The sequence below is a fragment of the Ochotona curzoniae genome, unplaced genomic scaffold, assembly GCF_017591425.1.
Source record: "Ochotona curzoniae isolate NIBS_2020 unplaced genomic scaffold, NIBS_Ocur_1.0 contig_1274, whole genome shotgun sequence".
Classification (NCBI taxonomy): domain Eukaryota; kingdom Metazoa; phylum Chordata; class Mammalia; order Lagomorpha; family Ochotonidae; genus Ochotona; species Ochotona curzoniae.
Window position 1 is genome coordinate 25,105,730 of NW_024465023.1, and position 20,430 is coordinate 25,126,159.

The 20,430-nt window shown below is 37.7% G+C and overlaps 1 long non-coding RNA gene across 1 annotated transcript in view; it reads right to left on the reverse strand.

Annotated features, from left to right (window-relative positions):
- Window positions 1-2,610: 2,610 nt before the first annotated feature.
- Window positions 2,611-20,430, reverse strand: part of LOC121170738 — a 71,405-nt gene continuing 53,585 nt past the window's right edge. Inside the window, exons 3-6 of the long non-coding RNA XR_005886046.1 lie at window positions 6,589-6,675; window positions 5,151-5,207; window positions 3,873-3,915; window positions 2,611-2,648 (exon numbers count right to left, since the gene is read on the reverse strand). This is a non-coding gene — a long non-coding RNA (uncharacterized LOC121170738). The remainder of the gene's footprint in view (window positions 2,649-3,872; window positions 3,916-5,150; window positions 5,208-6,588; window positions 6,676-20,430) is intronic.

Genomic DNA, 20,430 nt, shown 5'->3' on the forward strand with positions numbered 1-20,430 from the left:
GTGCAAAGAAGAAAATTAAGTTACAGAAATGCAAAGAAGAATACTTAAGAATGAAATTTCATATTAAGAGAAGACTGAGCTGCAAATTCATGTATGCAGTACACCAGTGCCTCTGCTATCAAGCCTGCCTTGAGGATCTTATCATCCCAGTTAATGAGTTCACAACTGCCAAGTGCCTCAGCACAGCTTCAAGTCCAACATCTGAGTCTACAGTCCCAGCAGCATGCACTTTAAACTTCTGCCATGTACAACCTGCCTATGCTATTCATAAGGAAAGTATCAGCTTGGAAACTTTGAAATGCACTACAAAATTTCCTGCTAACAATCTGGTAAAACCTATTCAACTATGCACCAAGACAAACTCAAAAAAGATCAAGCGTTTAATCAATTGTCTTGAAATCACACAGGAGCGGGGAATATAGAGTGTAAGGCCCATGAAGTTATTTGGTCTAGACCTATCAAGACAACTGCAGATAGGCTCAGAGTCAACAAGTCTACAGCAAGTTAGTTTTTAAGTTAATCATTTTGCATGGTCCACAAATGAGTTTATAAATATCCAAATGGTCCTTGCAAACAATGGATTCCCCATCCCTGATTCTGGTTCCACATCCTTGGTATTCCAAAAATATTTCTAACAGATTTTAAAACTCTAAAAAGCTAAATTTTAAAACCGCAAAATAATAATCTTTTCATAGAATAAAGCATATAAAGTTAAAAGACAAAGTAATATTTGGGAATTTGAAACAAACCACTAAGTACTAAGGTCTTTTTTAAAGAAATCCTACAAGTTAAACTGGTTAAGATTAACATACAGAAGAAAAATTGACAAAAGACCTGTTGAAATACAGCTAAAAACAGATATCCCTGAAACATGTGATATTGAGCTCAATCTTACTCAAAAATCCAAAAACTTGACAGCAGATTGTCTGTTGGCAATTACCTTTGCAGGTAATTTATACATGACTAGTTGATACACAAAACGGTAAAACTTATGAACAATTTGGCATTATCTATCAAAAATACAAATATTTTCCCTTCTACTCTAGGAATCCCATTGCCAAGAATTCATCCCATAAGCATACATGTACATAGAAAAAAATAACAAATGTACAAAATTATCTTGCTGCATTATTTAGAATATCAAAAGTTGAAAACAAATCAAGTGTGCAACAAGACTATGTTGATTAAACTATGGTGCATTTTTTTCAAGGGGCATTGTAATCAGGACATTCCCCAAGCATGTTCCCCAGAATACACCATTCATGGAAAAAGAACGATGGTGCAGATACTGGGCTTGCCTATATATGAGAAATACAATAAAAACAAAATAACTATCTGTTTTAATATTGAATATATAAGAAACTAAGACAAGTAATCACTTGTAGGTGTCAAGGGTAAGGATCAGAGAACATAAGGACATTGTTTTGAGGTTTAAACTATGGGGATATGCAAAAAATGAAATGAATAATATTCACTATTTTGAAGCTGTGAAAGATTCCTTGGTTTTATTTTTATTATCTTTAGTTAGCATACTAAAAAAAAAAACATTTCATGCATTTTTCCACAGGTCGGCACCATACCATTTACCTAGTTTCATTTCCTCAAATGTTCCCTTCATTCCACAAAATATGCCAGTAAGTCTCTGCATTAGATTGTCAGAATAGGCGATCAAGCCAAGAACAGGTAAGGGAAGACAGCATCTCAAAGGAGATATATCTTTTGGTTGAACCTGTGACATGACAGAGTGGGTCTAGGTTCTTAGAGGTGTGTGACCTGAGACCAGAGACCAACAACCAGGCAGTATTAAAGGTACATATCCTCTGTATTGGAGCTAGTCTTGGTTCTTTCATTCAGGAAAAGCGAAGAGGCAGTAAAGAGTAGTTCACTCTTTGCAGATTGCATCATTGGCTCTAAATTTACTTGTGCCTGTATCTACATACTTTGTATAGTTACTGAACAATCCCTCAAATTGGAAGCACTATGAATGTTCCCACATCAAAGAGGCTGGTCCTGACCATAAGAGTCACTGCAGCCTGTGTAACACAGATAAGAGTGCGTCAGTGAAGACTTCAGACATTAAAAGAAATTGTGGATTTCTGCTTGCCTCTCCATTCTATAGCATCCATGAGCACACCTCAACTAACCTGATGGTCCAAGAAAGATGAGACACATGTGGAAGCTCCATCTAACTTACAGTAAGTCAAGGCCAACCAAGTCAAGCTTTTAGTAATAGTCCCTCTGCCACTTAATCTATAATTGTGAGCAAAAAAAAAAACAAAAAACAAAAAAAATGAGCTTTTAGGCAATTTGCTGTGCAACATCCCTACAGCAATACTTGATTGATGTATCTGAAGAAGCTAGTTCAAGAGATAGGTATAAATTCCACATTTGTGCACTTCTTCCCTGTTTAAAGCAAATTACCCACCTGTTTCCTGATATCCAAAGGCTTGGGACCCTGCATCCATGAGGGAGACCTGGCAGAAGCTACTGACTCCTGGCTTCAGGCTTCAGGCTTCAGACTTCGGATCAGCTCCACTTCGGGCCAGCTCCACTTTGGCCATCATGGCCACTTGTGAACCAGCAGATGGAAGATCTTTCTGTCTCTCCTTTGTTCTGTGGATTTGACTTTCCAATAAAGATAAATCAATCTTTAAAACAAAAAACAAGGAAAAACTTTTTCACATAAATACATCCCAAATATTTCATGAAACAATCTTTCATAATAATGTGTCTATTGTATAGCTGGAATTCAGATTCAATTTTGATTCCCATATTTCTACTTCTTAAATCTCCCTCACATTCACTCTTGCTCAGCATGCAATCCATAAGAGACAGAGAAGGGTGGTTTCAGACAGTATTTCATTGGAAAAAGGAGGCAGAAGATAAGGACAATTGCCATATGTTCTGATACCAGGCAATCTCCATGCATAAAACAGAAATAGATACATAATAAATGTGTGTGTACATGTGTGTCCATGTATCATGCATGAACTGTATGATATTAAATACCTTGGAATTAACCTAACAAAGACCTCTATGATGAAAACTACAACACATTATAGAAAGAAATAGAAAACATCAAATATATATATAAACATATGTACATATGTTCATCTAGATGAAATGTGCAATGGAGGCTAGCATACCAAGAACTAAAGATAGGTTGCAGTCTGCATCTCTACTCCTGAATAGAAGATGGACTCCCAATGAAACGGTTAAATATATCTTGACCCTGGACTTTGTACCATTGTCTATATCTGCAATGTCAGCACACACTTAAATAGCAGAATAGTAGACATGCAACTGTTGCTGAAGGACTATATTATTGTAATAACATGGGGGAAATAATGAAGGAAGGAAGGTAATGGGGGCAGAAGGGAAAACCCCTGTGCCTACGGAAACATATCATGAAAAATTTGTAGACTATCTACTATTGTCTATTCCTACAGTGTCATGATACACTAAATAGCAGAATATTGGGCTTGTGACTGTTGCAATGATATAAGAAAACAATGGGAAGGAATGGGGGGATCTCTCTTCATACAGAACCACATTACGAAAAATAAAAAAAAGAGAAGGAATATCTCAACATCTACATTTTTATTCAACAAATGAACAAACAAAATGTGTTACATGCAAGGGGACTTTTAAAGGCTCATGGAAAATAGACTTTTAAATAAATTTATTTTGCTGTAAAATAAGTTAAATTCAATATTTCATAATGCACATTTATCATAAATTTTTCATGCAGTGCAATTTTATTCAGTCTCATACAGTAGTGAAATTCTGAAAGCACACATGAACCTTTAAAACACCATGCCAACTGAAACAGTTAAAGCAGAAAATGACAATTATTTTATGGTTCCACTCACATGAGCTCTCAAGAACAGGTCAATTCAGAGGAGAATAGCAGGTCTGTGGATGGGGAGAAATGCAAAGTTGTTATTTAAAGGATACACAGTGTCTGTTTTAAAGGATAAAAATGTTTAGAAATTGATTATAATAATGGTTAACCAATATCATAAGTGAATTTAATACCACTGAGCTGTACAGTTAAAATCATTAAATGTATAGATTTTTTTCTATCACAAATATGTACTTTTCTGGAACCCTTATCACTGGCTAATTTTTGCTCAGCTAATCAGCCATTAATTAATAAGGAACATGCATCACTTAAGAGCTATTTTTTTTTATTTTTATGCAGGCAAATATAACCATACTATGAGCTGTCCATGGCAAAGTCACCCTTCTTTATAAACTTCCCAGTATTACACATACAGTGGATGCTGAAAACTATTTACTAAAATAATGAATGCCCTTGTCATAAATTCATTTTCAGTTAGTGCAAATTAGCTTTTGTGAGGAGTTTTGTATGTATTGAATATTTTTGTAACTCACAATTACTTCTACATAACTCTTCAGGACTAATGTTTACTATGTGAACAAATTTTAAGACATTAGTTTCATGAAGTCCACACCAAGCATAAAATCCTGAACTCTAGATTTCTTGATTCTATCCCAATAGTAGATCTACAGAGTCACAAAGAATTTATGTATCAAATATTTTAAAATCAGTGTCTAACACCCACATCCCATAATGGAGTGCCTGGGATCCAGTCCAGGCTCTACTTGTGGTTTCAGCTTCCTGTTCACATTGAAGTATTTGCATTCCTGCCACCCACTTGAGAGACCTACCTGAACTGAGGTCTAGACTCCTAGCTTTCGCATGACCAGGTCTGGCTGCTGTGGACATTTGCAGAATAAATCAATACATACAAGATATAAATCTGTGTGTGTGTGTGTGTGTCTGTCTCTCTCTCTGTGTATCTATATCCTCCCCACACACACACTCCTTTTGAATAAAATCAATTTTCTAAAGGTTCAGCTGTTTTCTCACTCCTCTGTGAACCTGACAACAGATGAAGGGCTATAATAAAACACCAACAGAATGAAAATTAAGTTATTTTATGCCATCTTAGATATGATAACAGTATCTCTTAAGATAAACAGTTGGAAAATAACTTAAAGAATTGTCTGACTGGATTTACAAGTGGAAAAACACTAGAGAAAATTTGTCAGAGCTTTTATTTCAGCTTGAAAAAAGTTGATGATCACTTATTTCTCATTTGGTATATAAAAAGGACACCTACCTCACAAGTTTGTTTTGAGAATCAAATGAGATCGCAATCCTGAACATACCTTGAAACCTGAAAATCACACTGACATTAGTACAAAAGTGAAACTGAACTTACCCCAACCACAAACAAGGAGCAGCAAAACTTGCCCATTAGAAAGTCCAAATGGTGTTTAATCCTTAGGAAGTAACTTTTATACTTCAAAAATACATTATAATCTAGTGCAATAATTATCAGGAAAGTTAACAGGACCACATGTCTACACCAAATCCCTAGGGCTTAAAAAAAATCATCCAAAGTAAACAACATTCCATTTGGGAATAGTTGGAGATAGTGTATGACACATTCATCAGTAAAAGATACATAATTTTCCTGGAGAAGAAGTGAGAATCCTTGTGCTCTATTTTTTTAATGTGGAACAACAAATCATCAAACAAGTTTAGACAAGCTAGTATCTTGTACACTACTTGTTATCCCAAGTACAGAAAGCTAACATCTAATGAGATTTTTTTCCCTTGAAGGAATTTTGTTTTGGTAAAGGTCATGTTCATTAGTAGTGTGAATGTTGCAATTGCAAATAATTCTTGCTAAGTGGGTAAAAAAAATCTTCACTGGGTCCTAACATAATTGTATTGTTTTGGCCTCATCAACATTTTGTTATGGCTTACTAATCTTAGTAGGGCCTCTTTCTTCCCACCGAGATTTTGAAAGATACAAGTGACTCGTTTCTTCGAGAACATGGCATAAGAAAACAAGGACAGAGCCAGTAGGAATGGAATGTATAACAATCTACTGTGGAAAGTAAAAATTACAATAATGTCCATGTAACTGTACTGGTTTCTGGAAAAACAACTATCACCATACTCTACTAAAAAACAATACATAATCTAGGGAATTTGAAAATTGTATTTGTTTGACCTAAAAGACAAATAGAAAGAACCAAATATCCAACTTTGGATGTTTCTCAGGAATCTCTAATGCAATTATAAAATTAAATAATTTTTATGTTGAAACGATCAGGTTAAAAGACAATCTTACAAGGCTTGAAATTAAAACTGCTATTGTTGAGAAAAGACTTAAAATGCATTCGATACATTCATAAAACTCAACAGAAAAACAACACTAACTTGGCTGACCCTCTTGCATCCAGGAAAGTTAGACGTATATTTGACAGGCAATTAAATGCAATATTCTAAAATGGGAGTGAAATCAGCAGAGAAATCTGCAGAATACCAATAGCAGAGTGGTTCATGGTTCTACCTTATTTTGGACTTCCTTAGAATGTTTTCCACTAAACTACCACTGGGTGGGTATTTGAGTCACTGTCAAAATGAAGAGCTTCTCCTTAGGAATAGTGCATGATTTGTTTTCTCATAGAGGCAATTTGGTGCTGGAGAAACTATAGGTTTTAACACTTAGTAGACACAGATTAAAGTCTGGTTTTGTCACTTACCAACTCATGATGCTGCATTACTTAATCTTTCCAAGCCTCAGGTTTTTTCCTTGACAAAGTGGGAACAATAATATCTACCTTGCCAGCCTGTTGAGAGAAGAGACAATTTTATAAATACTAACAGCCCATTATAGTACTGAAACATAGTATATGCACAAAGTTAGCTGAACAGCATATAGTGTGAGAATATCAATCTCAGAAGTTATCCATGAAAGCGAACATCATCATTGCAATAATAGCTACTATTTTCCTGAAAAGTACACAGTTAACTACTATTGAGACTATTTTTTGGTGCTAGCAGTTTTCAACACAAATCTAACTTTGCTCTTAGTACTCAGACACAACCACTAGCAGATTTAATTCATGGGCAGTCTTCTCTTAAAAGGGTCATAATGGTATCAAACATTGGAGGTTTTGATTGGGTAAGTCAAAGGATTTCCCACCTGCTGTGATTCTGATTGGCTGAGTGAAAACAATAAACTTGCTACATGTGAGTTGACCTACAAAATTTATTTTCCAACAACAAAAAAAGGACATTCTAGAAAAAGCATATCATCGTCAAATGGGAGGGTAAAGTTGTTCTTTCAATCCCATTTTTCATTCTCATTATTGTACTTCAGGGCTACTATATGATTTATAACTAAAATGAAAAAGGAATTCCCGTTACATTGAAGGGCTTGAAAATTTCATCATGAGATTTTTTTAAACTCCAAAAATCCTGATAGAAGTAACAGTAAATCTGAAATCCAAAAAAATTAATCAAGATAAAAGCAGAAAAAATCAGAGATTGAGCATGCATTGTAGTCGAATGAATAGGTCTGCCTGGGTTTAACAACAATAAAAATATATATATATATGGCCTATTTGTAGTGATTTCCTTCCGTTTGAGCATGGACAAATTTTCTTTCCACTAAGAATGGGTTCTTTTATTCTCAGTTTCATTCAAGTAATAGTGGACTCAACTTTTCCTTAGTACTGTTGGGTGCCATGCTGTGGAAATGGCTTCAAATAATGAGCACTGGGGGGGTGAGTGAAATGCTGCTCGTGTTTACACTGGCACACAGGAACAAACAAAAGCCCCAGCACACCAGCAGCATTCTGTTGATGTGCTGATTTCCTCCGATATGGTTCCTGCCGAGACACAGTAACAAGGGAAAATAACAAAAAGTCAGCTAAAAGATCTGTTATGGGGATGTTGAGCGACGTCCTTTTTAAAATCAGATTGTAATATGTTCATGCAGTGCTGAAATTCACCCACACTGGTCAAAATAATTCATGAAGATCAAGTTTTAAATCTGTTGAAAATATTACCACAGGAGAACTCTACCGGTGCATAGCCAAATAACAGCAACTACGGGTGTCACCCTATCTATTCACTAGCCTACTCAAACGTGTTGTTGAAAGCAAACAGTGTTTCATATGGCCAGAAATGGCCACAATTCATAACAGACATGTAATTAACAATATGAATGGAGTAGTTTTATGACCTGTGAACTTCACCATTATCTGCCCTTTTGAACAAAACAATAACAACTTTCAATTAATTTATGTGATTTCCTATCAGAACACTGAAGTAAGTACCATGTACCTAACTGACCTTACTATCCCCGGCAACATTAATTTTGCATGCACATTTATAAGAAATTCAATTCCCACGAACTATAGAAAAGGGGAAGGGAATGATTTAATCTGGGATTCCCCTAGTCTGTTATAATGCTCTGTATGTCTATAAATAGTCTTTTGTGAGAGCTTCAACATTAGTTACCATAATGTAAGGCATGGTGTATCTCACAGTGATTTGTTTTCACATGTTAGTAATGAACCAACAGCATTTCTTGCATCTATGGTACTGGAAGGTACATTACAAAAAAAAAAAATCTAGGTATGTGAAAATGGCTGGCCTTAACCTTCCAACTGTTACGAGACGGAATAAAAGTGAAAGCAACTCAAAAAGCCACATAATGAATTTAATGACACTCAAATAGCTTGGTCTCTGCTGGATGCCACTGGTCTCCCTCTAAACATCCTATTCATGCTACTCACAATAACGGTAGCATCACTTTTACTGACAATTTCCAATTTGCCCTGACTCTTTGGACCAATTCTACCATCTAATCACTGGAATTGAGAGTTGGAACAAAGGTAAGCTGATGGCTCAAAGTAGGTTTTTTGTTGTTGTTGTGTTGTTGTGTTTTTTTTTTAATTTACCTGTATGCTATTCCTCTAAAGACATGATTCGCCCTTTCCAATACCCAAATCCCATCCTCTTTTCTGTATTTTTGTATTTAGTAGAAAAGTTAGACACACAGAAAGAGAAATTCACTAGCAATTGGTGATTTATAAACCAAATACTAGAACCTGTATTATTATTTACCAATGACATGAAGATTGGAAAATAAATAAAAATGTTGATGAGGCTATATTGAAGAGTATTAATTTCAGATAACAGAATTTGAATTCAAAGACTACTACATAGAAAAGCTGTGCAACATAAAGGAAATGAAAGAATATGGTAAGTTGCAATTGACAGGAATCTAACACAAATGTCTAAAATAAAAATAAATGGAAAGTTATAATTATGTAACTTAAAATTCAAGGAGAATCTAGCTCCAGGAATTAGTTGAACAGGGGTTTAAACAGTGGTTTTTTTCCATGTTTCTGTATTTCTCAGTTCTCGAGTTTTGTTTTTCTTGGTAGGTTCTTTTCTATCTTTGATCCTCTCCGCAAAACTGCTTCATTAGGACAAAAAGAGCCACCTCAGTATTTCCAATAAATACACCCAGCTCTGAGTTTCACTGGTCAAGACCACACACACACACACACACACACACTTGCTTGGAGTTAAGGGAAGTGAGGAGGAAGCATATTGGCCCCACCAAAAATGTCTTGCTCAGTTTTCTAAAGAAAACTCAAGTGCTATTATCCAGAGAGGAATGGATGCAGGCCAACTGAGAGGCAATCTACGTGGCCACAATGAGGTTTAAGGACTAAATGTTATTTGAACGATAAAGGTACCATTTGGTTCGTATAACATAAATTGCTAATTGTCCTCCCCCCTCCCAGCCCCAAGTATCTATTTTCTCTTTTCAGAAAGCCTCCTCAAGTTTGGTCTGATACAGTCACCTTTACAGCTAGGTGTAGCTGTTTGACCAAGTTTGGGCTGATGGGTTGTGTCAGAAAGTCTTCCAAACAAATGTAAGCTGATCTAAGATAAAAATGTTTCCAGAAGTCTTCCTCTCTGTGTTTTCTCAGATTAGTCAAAACTACAAACACTATGTTGGACCAAGATTTAGAATCCACATATTCAAGAAGGTAAAGATAACCCACTGACTTGGGTCACTGAGTAGCTGACAAACACAAATGTTTGCCGAAGCTATTATTTACATCTGTCCTTGGACTTGTACCTGATACAGAAATAAGCACCTCATGTATCTACATTATGTGTCTTATTTAAGCCTTTGTAGGGTAGATGTAAATTTGAAAACAGGGAGAGTAGATGGATTCTTATGACACTTAGAAGTAACAAGAACTTGATCAAAACCTCACATTTCTTCTCTGCTCTACAAGGCTGTTGAAAATATACCCCACTGAAATAAAAATTCTTTAGACTTGCTTTCAATATATTGCTCTAAACCAATAATTTCAAAACTCAACAGCACTTTTTTTTTTTTTTACTTTCACGCAGGTCTGCAGATGGGCAGGGCAGTTCTTCTGCCAATCTCTGCAAGACTTGCTCATGCAGCTATACTGTACTGGTAGGTCAGCAGAGAGGTAGGCTCAGCTGGGACAGATGGCATGGCTGAAACCCATTCTCCACATGGCCTTTCACTGAAGATTTCACTGAATTGTAGCCCCAGAACAAGTCTCAAAGAAGACAAAGGCTCTGTAGTCTACGCACCACATTTTACCATTCAATGCAAATTACATGGTCAACCCAGACAACCCAGACTCAAGGGGTGGGCCAGAAAACGCCACATTTTTAGGAAGTCAACTTCCAGATGGCATAGTCATGCTTTTCAAGATTTCCACAAGTGATTATGATCCAGGTTCACATAGCTGCTGTTCTACCATTTATACCTAATGAAAAAATAAGCTGAAATAAAAAGGCACTACAATTCCACAACTAAATTTTCTAGTTACTCCAAAGTTTTCTACAGAAACACAATGAAGATGTCACAGAGGCTTAATACCTTACTGTGATTGTCAATCTCATTAGTAACCTTTAACAAGATAAAATATCAAGAATTATACTCAATAGTTGGCATCCTTGGTCATTTCCAAGATGATTACAAATTTAGCACCTCCAATCTTAATAGGAAATGCTGTGTTTTTTTTTCTAAACGGATTTAATGATTGGAATTTTTCTATCTAAATAAAGGTACCAACAGAGATATGAGTGACAGAAAATCACCTTTCAGTGAAGAGTTTTTAAACACAAACCACAGGAAGAAACCATGGATGAAAACATCCATTTAAATGTATGTAAATGTAAGACTCTTGTGTGACATATATCAGATTAAATAACTGAAATACTCAAGTACAGTATTCACTAAGCACCAAGATCCATGCTAAGTCATTTATATATTTACAACTCATCTGATCCTTCTAGTAATCCTTTGAAGTAGATACTATTAGATGAGCAAGCTAAGGCACAAAACTTAAGAAACCAAGCTCAACTAGTAAATGACAGTACCAATATTTGAATCCAAGCAGTTTGGGCTCCAGGATCTCAATTCTAATTCACTAACACTACAGAAAAGTGGTAAAACATGAACAAAATATACCTAACACAGACTTAGGATCATTGACTTCACAAGATATCTTGCAAATGGAAAACAAATTCTGTGGACAAGCCCTATGAATAGACAATTCATAAAAGATAAATGTAAATGATATAAAAAATAAGAAAAATTGTAATCCTTACTTATAATCATAAGAATTCTAGCAAGGTACCATTTTACTCCTGGATAATTTACCAAAGACCAAAAGATAACACCCATGGATAGTAACGCCTTGCTTGCAGCAAAATAAAGTGGTAAAATATTCCTGGAGGATGTCCAGGGGAAAAATACATACACACAGCAGTCAGGTATGCCTGCAGTTCAATCCAGTAATTTCACTACTAGCATCTTCCTCATAGGAATAATGAGATAACTCCAGGAAGATACAAATCATAGAAATTATTGTAGCATTATTTATGTTTATTAAATATGAGAAATAAACAAATTAAATATGTTACATATCTTGTAGAAATGGAATACTCTTAGTATTTCAACCAATGCTGCAGGAGCACGGACTTGGCACAGCAGTTAACACCTGCTTGTGATAGCCACATCTCAGAGTGTCCAAGTTCTGCACCTCCTGATTCTAATTTCCTGTCGATGTTACCTGGGTGACACTAGGCAACGGCTCGTGTAGTTGCATCCCTGTCATTTACATGAGACACCTGAACTGACTTACCAGTGCCTGACTTTGGCCAGGTTCAATTCCAGCCAATGGGTTTCACTAATCACTAACATTCAGAATCATTAACATTTTACTATATCATTGCTGTTCATATTCATATTCTCATTTTCTCTCTCCTTCATTCCCTTTTTTCTCTCTTCCCTCTCTTCTGCCCACTCTTTTTAAAGATTTATTTTTATTATTTTTTTATTGGAAAGGCGGATATACAGAGAGGAGAGACAGAGAGGAAGATCTTCCGTCTGATGGTTCACTCCCCAAGTGAGTGCAATGGCCGATGCTATGCCAATCCGAAGCCAGGAGCCTCTTCCAGGTCTCCCATGCGGGTGCAGGGTCCCAAAGCTTTGGGCCATCCTCGACTGCTTTCCCGGGCCACAGGCAGGGAGCTGGAAGGGAAGCGGGGCTGCCGGGATAGAACCGGCGCCCATATGGGATCCCGGGCGTGCAAGGCGAGGACTTAACCACTTGCGACACTGCGCCGGATCCTGCCCACTCTTTTAATGCCCTTCTTTCCCCATCTCTCATCCCTCATGTTTCAAATAAATTTGCTAAAATGAAAACACTGGTGTTAATTTCCTTTTACCGACAATTAAAGAGGGTCATAAGATACACTTAAAGAAAACAGAAGGTTTATACCACTGCATAAAGAATGCAAGCCCATTTTTTGTATGTATAGACTATATATTCTCTTTGAATCAGAGTTTCCTTATACCTTTTTAACTTTATACTTCAATTACTATATTACTCTTAATATACTTTACTATTTCTACAATCACGCACAAAAAAGTCAATTATCTTATTTCTAAAAGTTTAGAAAACCAACATCCCTGCAAGCCCTAAAACTAGTCCCTTCAGAAAAAATCTGCAAACAGGAAGATTTTTCTATGCCCCATCTGAGAGCACATCTATGACTGGTCTTTCATAAAACATGAGGAGAATATTTACATTTGCTGTTACAATGCACTTGATACCTAGAACAACCTGGGGTCATTACCTCATGACCTCCAACACCATATCCCCTACCTGGGCGGCTTTCTAATCACCAGCCTTTTGAGTTGAAAATGATGACAGAGATGAGAAATCACAGCTCCCCAGGGCTTATCAGCCAATCCAATTCGAGGAGGAAAAATCAACCCAGGAACATATACTTTTAAATGGGCATTGGGGGAAAGAAGATGAGAGCCCAGGAAAATGCACTTCATAAATGCAGGCAATTAACAGTTACCACATCTGAGGCTTTCTTAAGCAAAGATGTCACATGCTCAGAGCCAGGGACCGTCAGAAGCTGCAGAATGTCCTCGCCTGCAGACTGATGAAAATGACTGACGCTGGGGTGCCAGCTGAAAAATCAATTATTCACATCTACTGGGCAGCTACCCCCTACTCAGTGAGCAGCGGCAGGTCGCGGGAAGGGGAGATTGTTGTGGTTTGTTGTTAACATGCACTATCCATTTCTCCAGCCTTGGAGCTGAACAATAGCAAAATCGATAGGCTACTCCAAAGGAAGAAACAGACTAGCTGGGCACCAACGACATTCCAAGCACATAGAAATCTTCGAACAACTCTACACAAATGTGTGGTAAGTGCAAGGAATCTTCATTTGATCTTTGAAATTTTTCATTTTCCCATAGTATAAAAAAATGCAAAGTTTCCCATTATCTCTAACCATAAATCATCTTTACAAAAGCAAAAACCACACACTCATGTTCAAAGACTCCTCAGCTGTCTTTTATACCATCATCCATCTCTACTCATTGCCTTATGTCCTACTATGCCAAGGAGTCCACTTCAGGTTTCCAGACTTGTCAAAGAACAGACCCTAGCACAGTTAAGAATTCAAAACACACACTACAACATTTGCCAGACATTGTAATAAGGAAAACACGGAGCCTACTCTGCAAATCATGCATATGTTTAAAATACATTTTAAGAATATGTTTATTTGCAGGCATGGCACTGTGGCCTAGTGGCTAACGTCCTCATCTTGCATGCACCAGGATCCCATATGGGCGCCGGTTCTAATCCCAGCCATTCCTGCGTCCTATCCAGCTCCCTGCTTGTGGCCTGGGAAAGCAGTAGAAAATGGCCCAAAACCTTGGACAATGCACCCATATGGGAGACCCAGAGGAGGCTCCTTGCTCCTGGCTTTGGATTGGCACAGCTCCTGACACTGCAGCCACTTGGGGAGCAAACCATTGGATGAAAGATCTTCTGTTTCTCCTCTCTGTGTATCTGACTTTCCAATAAAAATAAGTAAATCTTAAACAAACAAGAATATATTCATTTGCATGGTTCTAATTCACCTTTATAAATAAAGCCCACCCAATTGTGGAGATGCAAAATGTAATGCATATTTTGCAATCTGAACATAGGACAGTAATTTCTAGAGGTTGGAAAGGGTGGAAGGAATGGGGATAGAAGCTTAAATAGTAAAATAAGCAGAAGTAACAACTTCTGATCTTTCACAGCACAGTAGGGCAATGTAGATCAACAATAATTTACTGCATCCTGCATGCAGAGAGGAACTGTAGGCTCCAAACATAAAGAATAGCGAAATAGAGATGTCAATTACTTTATTTGATCAGCTCATGCCATATTCTGAAATCAATATAACTCATTAAAAGCTCAGTGTAACACATTATACCTTTTACAGTTTTCAATGATATTCTTTAAAAGTTGTTTGGCAACTTTGTATGGGATATGCCCTTAGCATATGATCCAGCAATCCCAGTCCTTGATGAAATGAAAACTTGTTCACATAAAAGCCTGTGTATGAGTGCTGAGAGCAGCTTTATTCATAACATGAGCTGCAAATGACTAGATTTTCTCCACTAGACAATAAGAAATGGGCCAACAAATTCACATTTAGAATGGAATATCGGTTTGTAATAAAAATGAACAATGCAGTAAAATACACAAGACGTGGAAGCATCTCATATACTATGCTACATGAAAGAATCCAGATGCAAATGTTATACACCATACAATTCCACTGAAAAGTCATTCTGGAAAAAGGAAAAAAAAATCTCAGAACAGAAAGGTGATTAGTGATTGACGGGGGCTGCAGCGGAGGAAGAGGGCACCTGAGGGTAACTACAAAGGGGTAGCTCAGGGAGGGAGGGGCTGTAGTTTCTGTGGAGCAAAGCATCAGTTTTACATATTGACTGTGACATATGCTATGTGACCACGTGTCAAAACTTTCCACAAGAGAACATTTCACTTTGTGTATTTTTTTCTAATTAATAACAAAACTTGAAATTTCTTCCTACAAGTGATGAATCACTTTAGCTTTCATCTGAATACATTTTCCTAGTGTTTCACTATCCTTACTTACGCCACATTATCTTGTTATAGGCAGGTAAGAGTTGTAGTGCAACTTGGAGTTGGAGCAGACAGAGCTCTGAAACCATCTCTCTCCTTGAAGGCTGTTGCGATGGACCAAGAGGCTAGCCAAGTTCAATGGAGATAAATTTTAAAACGCATCCATGGATGCTGAATTCTGAAAACCTTTCCTTCAAAGGTTTTCCTAAAAGAATTAAACAAGCAAAGATGTCACACAGAAGACTAGCTTAGGTGGAGTTTTACAAAATCTGACACTGACTCACACTGACTCACAAGATGGCCTTAAACTACTTTATAGGTATATCCTTCATGATCATAGCAGGAAATCTCTCAAGTCATGCAGTTCAAGAAGCTTCCAAAATCAAGGGCAAGGTGATGAAAAATCAAGAAAGGTAGTTAAGCACCTGGACATCAGAAATAATGGGAAGTTGTTAGCAATATCAGTCTTGAAGGTCCAACAGGAAGATGGGATGATTCTACAAGGACCCACTGAGCCACAGAGCTGTAGAGGAAGAACTCTCCCCACAGGGAGGTGCGCTCACAAGACTAACCCAAAGCCTCAGGACAACCTCATACTGGGAAGTAAAGGGGGAAAAGTTAGTTCACCATTTCTCTCCTCCTGTACTCATTTCTTACTAGTGTCTCCCACTGTCTAGACCCAATGGGAGGGCAACTGAAAAGGTAGCTGAAGTAGTGTAGGCCTTGGTGATCAGCCTCCATGTCACAGCTCAGGACATGGGGTGGGGGGGACACAGCATGGATCACGGATGCTAGAGAGAGCCCAATGGGTAACAGCAAATTAAGAATAAGCACCTCACTGTTATTCAAGTCATGTGGGTTGACTACCTCTAGAAGAGGTCGCTCCTAAACACAAACCGGATAGTCAATTGTTGAAGCATTCTCCAGACTCCACAGAAACCCAGGCTTTCACATAAAATAATTCCTATTTTCTCAAAAAATGTCGCTGTTTCCATCCTTAAGCTAAAACTTGTCTCATATGAATTTTACTCAGAGGGGATGATCTTAGTCAAGAAAAACTGCTTTAGCCGAATTGCCATTTGCCTATCAAACCATAAATCAAGAAACTAGAGTAAGCATATGGATACTTGTTAGTAACTAAAGAGCTAAAGATGTTATAGATTTAGTCTAGAAACACATGCAGCCATTGTGTGGCCCTTCTTTCCTCACTCTACCACCTATAAAGTGATTCATGTTGATCGAGAATATTAACGCTCTGGAATGAGTTCATTTGTTACTCTATATGTAGCACATGCTTGTCTTGATTTCATAAGGGGTTTTAAGTTTACAAATATACATAGGTATGTATCACAGACGAGACGGCAAGAGAACTTACATGTAAAAACGGATCTGCTTTTGACTAGCAATTTAAGAGACCTGGTTGACCTCAGTATTTTCTTCCATCATTCCCCAGGGACACTTTATTCTTCCCTCAAGATCATCAAACTACCTCTGTGTATGTTTTCAGCTAAGAACAAAAAGCAAGCTTCTAACACAAGAAAGAGCATGACAAAGAGGAGCAAGGCAAGCACAGCCTGAAGGATTGTTAACTCTGTTGTGGTCATAGGTGCCCAAACTACATGCAGCATGGTGTTGGTGCTGCCGCCCAACAAATCATACACCTGCAGTCTCCCACTGACCTCTCTCTGTGAAGGGTGTGTCCAGGTTCTTTTTGAGAGGACATAAGTAGTACTGAGGATATTCATTCTATCAAAAATCTAAATACTCCTCAACTCCCAGGTGTTGAGCTGTGAGACTGATGATCTAAGTTTTTCTAGTGCATTAAGCAGGTCACCCAGGACATCCAAATCAAAAAGAAGCAAATAAAAACATGTATGTTGTTAATAACCTTCTGATTCAGGTCATCTTTTTAATTTAAAGGCTGCCAGAATCTATTCCTAGAAAACATCTTCAGACAACCAACCAGAGGCTCTCTACTAAGTCCTGAGCAGTTCTGCACAGGGTGGCTGAATACCTGGGTGAAGTGTCTCACAGGATGAACATGGATATCCTCTGGCTGTATTTGCAAGGCTGAACTGCAGATTCTTACGATCACAGAAGTAAATACAACTCTGACCCACAGAGAAGGCCTGAGACAAAAATACTCTTTGTTAACAAGTCTTTCCTTCTTTCTGATTCATCTTCCCTTTTACCTCTGGCTACCCTTCCCCTCTGCTCTTTATCCTGCCCACAAAATGACCTCAGACTCTCCAAAATCCCAATCCGCAGAAAACCTTAGGTGGCTCTCCTTCACTCAGACTCCCTTGATCCAAAAGCATTTGTTTCCCTAGCACTCTGTAAGATTATATTAAACAAAAAAAACCTAGTATTCTGCAGCAATAAATAACAAAACAATTTCACAATGAAAAAAAGCAGCAGACTTCTCCTTTTCAGACTTCTCCTTTTCAGTAACTTTGCCACCCTAATCTGTCCAGAATGAAGACAGTGAGTGAGGCAGGGCACTTACTGTTGCCTCAACACTTTAAAAAAGGGATAAAAAACTTCCTGGCTAACCTGCTCCAGAAGGAGGGAATAGAAGAAGGAACACCTCTCCCTCCTTCTGGAAGCCATCATCCATGTTATCACATCCCGTCTCTACTTCAGAAGTAGTGTTTTAATAAGGTAATTAAGTCTGTTTTGAAAAATTATATTAAAATAGCATTTTGAGATAGGTACCCTGAGAAACATTCAATAAACCCAACTTCAAATTTTTGTTACTAATTACATAATTTCAAATTAATCTTCTTTAATTAACCTCTCTAGCTTTGGGAATCTTATCTTTCTGTTTTAATTATCCTAGCTTTCAGTTTTATTCCATGTAGTCTCTCTTAAATACTTTCTGGACATAAATGGGTTATAACTCAACATCAAGAAACATGTGTTTTAAAGAACTCTATAGGTGAAAATTTCTGATTCTAGCAACCAGCATGGAGTTAAGAGTTCATATGAGTGGTTGGATATTAATGCTCTTCAAATTATTTTTCATTTACTTGAAAAGCAGAAACAGATGAAGATAGAGACAGAACTCTTCCATCTGTTGTTTCACTCCTGAAATCCTGCAGAAGCCAGTACTAAGCCAGACTGAAGCCGGAACCACCAACTCAATCCAGGCCTCCCATGGGTGTGGCAGGGATCCAACTACTTGGGCTGTTATCTGTGCCTCCTAGCATGCACATCAACAGGAATCTGGAATTGAGGCAGAGCTGGGGCTAGAATCCAGCCACTCTAACTGTAATGTGGGTATCCCAAATGGTGTCTTAATTGGCATGCCAAACATCAGTCCCAGGCATCAAGTTTTAAGTCATGAAATGACTCAGAGTTGAAAAAGTGAACGGGTCAATAGAATATTAGCAACTTCCTCCATAGCACTACACTCAAAAGCTATTGTGATTCACATATGTGAAACAGTGATTTTGCAAAGTTCTGTCCCAGAATAAAACGTCAACTTTCCTCTGAGATGTCTCCATCAGGCCCGGCATGACGGCTCAGTGACTAAATTCTCACCTTGCATGCCTGGAATCCCAAATTGGTGCTGGTTTGTGTCCCAGCTGCTCACATCCCTTCCAGCTCCCTGTTTGTTGCCTGGGAAAGCAGTAGAGGATGGCCCAAATCCTTGGGACCCTGCACCCGCGTGCGAGAGTCAGAAAAATTCCTGACCCCAGACTTCATATCAGCTCAGTTCTGGCCATTGAGGCCACTTGGGGAGTGAACCAACAGACAGAAGATCTTCCTCTCTGTATCTCCTTCTCTCTTTGTAAATCTGCTATTCCAATAAAAATAAATAGTTTTTAAAAAGATGTCTCCATCAAAAAGAAAAAAAAAATGGTCTCAGCTTCCTGACTCTACCTGCTTCTGAGGTCTGCAGAATGCATTATACCATCAGATCATTTCTTGTTACGCTGGATGCTTTTTGAAAGAGGGTGCAAGATTGGTAAACAGTTCTGGAAAGTCTATTAAATAAATCTACCAACAAAATGCAGCATAAGCTTGAAAAAGAATGAGACCATTGCTGAATGAGGCAGATGGCTTGGCAACCCTAAAAGACTAACATCATACAAATATTCATTTGAGTCTTCATCTAGCTTCACTAAATTAGTATGTGAATTCAAGCATTTGTTTTTTGACATTTCTTTCTCCATAATGCAGACTATATGAGTAAGGACCATGAGCAAGAGGAGGAGGAAATGTTAGCCAAAGAAAATGGCACTTGGAAGTCATGCTGACAAGAACCTTATGGGGGTACATAATAGAAACTATTGGAGGCCTTCCATCTCTACCTCAAAGGCCCAAAGACTTTTCTGAGTTCTTCCCTCACATATAATTATTCACAATTATTGCCCCCAATTTTTTTCAAACTTTGCCACCACATTCTTTGTGCGCGTAAGTAGAATCCCTCCCATGCTCTCTGTGGATTGGTCTACAATGATGAATGTACTTACACACACAAAAATCGATTTTACTCTCTACGAGAATTCTCTAAGTACAGGGTTGGGGGAGGGGAGAAAACTATTTGTTGATCTCATACATTACAGTGGAGGACATAAGTATATTGAAAGAAGATAGTCCTCAAACAGCTAAATATACAAGAATATCAGACTTTAGCCACCAGAACATGCAAAAGACTACACTGAAATTAGATGTGTACGTGTGTGTGTCCATATGATTCACTTAGATTTTCTACCCCAAAAAGTAAAAAACTTCAAGACATTGAATATTTATAGGAGACCATAAAAACATAATTCACAGTTTAAAAAAGGCATCTACTACAAAGGAAAGGATTTGCCATTCACTCTGGTACAGTCCATGATAATCTCTCTTTGAAATGACTCACAAGGAAAATAAAAGACATTCAGAATGCATCAACAGAATATGTGAGCAGGATTAAGGACAAATTAAAAAGACTACTTTTATTCTGTTTTCAGGGCTGGCAGTCAGAAGTATTCCTGCAGCAATGGAGAAAAATTACCCTCCCAGTCATCTCACAGAACTTATAAACCTAATGAGAAGGAATCTGGTGAA